This window comes from Rutidosis leptorrhynchoides, chromosome 4, assembly GCF_046630445.1.
Source record: "Rutidosis leptorrhynchoides isolate AG116_Rl617_1_P2 chromosome 4, CSIRO_AGI_Rlap_v1, whole genome shotgun sequence".
Taxonomy (NCBI): domain Eukaryota; kingdom Viridiplantae; phylum Streptophyta; class Magnoliopsida; order Asterales; family Asteraceae; genus Rutidosis; species Rutidosis leptorrhynchoides.
In genome coordinates, this window is record NC_092336.1 from 143187501 (window position 1) to 143191254 (window position 3754).

The 3754-nt window shown below is 29.5% G+C and overlaps 1 long non-coding RNA gene across 1 annotated transcript; it reads right to left on the bottom strand.

Annotated features, from left to right (window-relative positions):
• Nucleotides 1–2208: 2208 nt before the first annotated feature.
• On the bottom strand, nt 2209–3754 carry LOC139844928 (uncharacterized). The gene is made up of 3 exons (XR_011758136.1): nt 3403–3754; nt 3167–3297; nt 2209–3076 (listed from the first exon to the last, which is right to left on the bottom strand). It is a non-coding gene; the product is annotated as an uncharacterized lncRNA (long non-coding RNA).

Here is a 3754-nt window from a genome sequence, read left to right on the forward strand (position 1 = left end):
ATCATGTCCATCGTCAGGTTATATAACGACTTTCCTTTAATTATTATTTTCTACTTTTCTTTTATTTTCTATTTCTATTTTCTTTTTGGATTTTCACTTAGATTTAATATGTTAGGCAATAGAACGTAAACATGATAATGAGTTGATCGGAGCAAATGCAGATAAGATATCTAATCTTGCACTATTTTACTTATATTTTGGTTATTATATGTTTAATTTTTCAAATGATTTACTGGTATCATGGTTGTTGCTTGCTGATCTGATGGAGCTTTAGGTTAGTAGTCTCAAGATTAGTTTTTTTGCCTTGGTTCTTTAAATCATGGTTCTCTAAGATCATCACAAGTTCCTTTGATAAGTCAAGTAAGTGTGCTTTTTGGTTGGTTTTATTAAAGAAATTTTTTATGTCAATTAAGTTGAATTAAGCCAATTGTGAGCAAGTTTTAAGGGTTCATTAGTTATTTTGCTAAATAAATGAGTAATATGCTTCTACTTTTTATTGCATTTTGAATATCGAATTTCATAATTTATGATTGATTCTTGAAGGTAATTGATTTGGGATTTAAATGGATTCCAAGAATCTACTAAGGCTATTCCTAGGTTTGTTTGATATTCTTCCTTTTTTTCTTTATGAACTTTTTGTTGGTCAATCTGACTTTGGTTGTGATGAACTTCATGTACGTTTCTTGAACAACAATTGTTCGATGGAAATGCTTGATATTTTTTAAGTTTTAGATTTGTTCATGTTCATTGAAGGTTGATACTCATCTGCATTCTTTCAATATAACTACTTTGATTGAATTACCTGTATTATTGAATGCACTCTAAGTGTTTACTAAAATGTCTATGTTTATGTTTTGTGATAATCATATGTTATTTCATCCACTTATGAAAAATGTAGAATGATGATTAAAAAAATGTGCCATCAGAAAATATGGGGTTTGACTGTAAGTTATCTTTTGATTTATGTTTCCAGTTTCTATTATGGAATATTTGTTTGTATTTTTTGCTATTGGAGATTATACTACCTTAATTTAATCCACTTTCTTGAGGTATGTATATTGGTCTTTAGGTGTGTAGGTTTGTTTCTTTTGATTTAACCTATAACTTGACATGTCATTGACATATCTCCAACGTTGAAGATATTGTGTTTTAACATACTGTACTAGTGAAGGGACCCGTAGTTTCACGGGATTGTATAGAAAAAATTGTTTAATAATATTTTATAGATGAATGTTATTTAACGTAAACTTGAATATTATATAATGAGAATGTAGATAACATAGCATAATTGATCAAGTTGAAGAAAATAGAAAACACGAATATTTTAGTGAATAGTTATAGCAACCAAATTAAAAAAGTACAATCCAAACTCATAGTCTCAAAATAAAATACTTAACAAAGAAAAGAAAAATATTCTTAATAATTCATTACACGGGGTTTTTTAAAATATTTCAAGATTATTTGTACTCCGTAAGTATATTAGCTAAGTACTCCGTAAGTATATTAGCAACCAGTGTAATGAATCCGATTTCAAGTGTAAGTTTCAATAGAAGTGTACGTACGACCTGCTAGTCAATAAGATGGTAAAAGGATTCTAACTAATATATACATGAATCAAAGAAATACTGTTACAAATATATATCGTCATTTCATATATCGATAATAAAACAATTGAAGAGGGACAATGATAAAACAAAACATATATGCAAGTCTTTAGGTATTATCTTCGGATCTTTCTATCTCTTCCCATCTTCAAACCTCAACTATCATTCTTGATCAAACCATAATTTCCAGAATGACCCAAAAGTTAGACTCAAAAGTAAAAGAAGCAATTTTTATACTCCTGTAAGTAAAAGAAGCAATTTTTATACTCTCGTAAGTAATTAACCCATCAGTTAGACTCAAAAGTAAAAGAAGCAATTTTTATACTCTCGTATATATTAAAATTCTGCCTGCAACCACAATAATACAATAGTCCATAAAACAATTTGTGGGTAAAACCTGACTGCAGGCCATCATTGTTTTTAATATTAAACATCTGAACACATTATAAATCTTAATGTAGACCATCAACAAATGTGTTTACAAACACTCATGCTTATAATAAACAACACTTTATACATAACATTACTGATAGTAAGTTGACCACATTATAGCTTATTAGCTTTTAGTATTCTTAATTTTTCTAATCAAACCCTAGCCTTTAAAACCCAGCTATGGCAAAAAAGGAGGTTTGTAGTCTTTAACATAACATTACAAATGGCCGATTACATATATTATTTCACAAAATTATACTCCATATCACCAAATTACTTATCTCGATTCTATGATTTTTATCATTTAGGTTTCTACGTTATAAAAAATATAACCAGGTAAATGGATTTCAAACCAAGACAATGTAATTGGAGATATCAACTTCTTTGTGTCTAAGATGCAGTGATGGAAAAAGTCTGATGTTTGCAAGAAGCATACTTTATCATTATTTAATCTATCACAAAACCACTTCATAACTATTGTTCCTACTCTAAACTGCAAACTATATATATATTAAACTAAACTATCTATAATGACTTGGACTTGAGTAGATCAAAGAAAACTGCAACTCACATGAACTTACACTAAATGACAGTGTTTTCTGTATTCTTAGATTATTATGTACTCACTCACTCTCATCACCCCATTTGGCTTATTTCTTTTAAGCTATCAATATAAAATGATTTTAATACACCTGTCATAGATCAAATGCATACGAAATAACTTATGAAAACTAAACTTCATTACTAAAAGAAATAGCGGTTAAAAGTGATATTACGTATCATTAATTGTTTATGTAAATAACAATGACTGTATTACCTGCAAATATTTCCCTAACCTGCAAATCTATACATAGAAGTCTGATGAAAGTTTGGTAACATAACTTATCACACCTGCATATAATCGTATTAAAAGTCTGATGAAAATACTACATTGTCATTTGTCTATACATAAAGAATAACCTATGGTTAATCAAACAATCAACAATTAAGATAAAATACCAGTTTAATAGCTACTTGTTCAACATCTTGAATATTGACACCTGAAATATCAACAAAAATAACATCAACATGAAGATCTAATATATTAATTTCTAGAAAAATAATTTCCTAAAAAAAGTATTGAATCATACATGAATAAAGTTCACCAGAAGAATATATAATCCATTATCGTTTCTTGAGCTAACTCTAACCCAAATCCAGGATCTGAACAAATCTGCAAGTAAACCATTTCTCTCATCTTTGGTTACCTAAAAATCGCAACCTGCAAGTAAACCCTTTTAGAAACTCTAAACAAATCTAACACCTATAATTAACTCCAACATTCAAATTAATTAGACATAAAGTACTAAAACATAACAGAACTAACCTTGCTAGTAATCACCAACGATTAAGACCAGAAAAATCGAACACAGAGCAAGCAAATGTTACGAATCTAATACCATGAAGCGCTGGGAACGACGGCGATAGCAGTAAGGGTAGCGACGGTGGCTACAACGGCGGTGGCAAGGGTGAAACCCTAATTTCTGCCCACATCTGCAACCGAGAACAATGAATCAGATAAAACCCTTAATTACCTAGATGATTTTTATAGGAAGAGAAAGATGAGAGAAATGGAGACTGAAATTGGAGTAGGTGAATAGAGAAAGATGATGAATTGTATTCAAAATATGATTTAAATTCTTGATTAAAGAGATAGATATGGGTGTATGAGCGTGCTC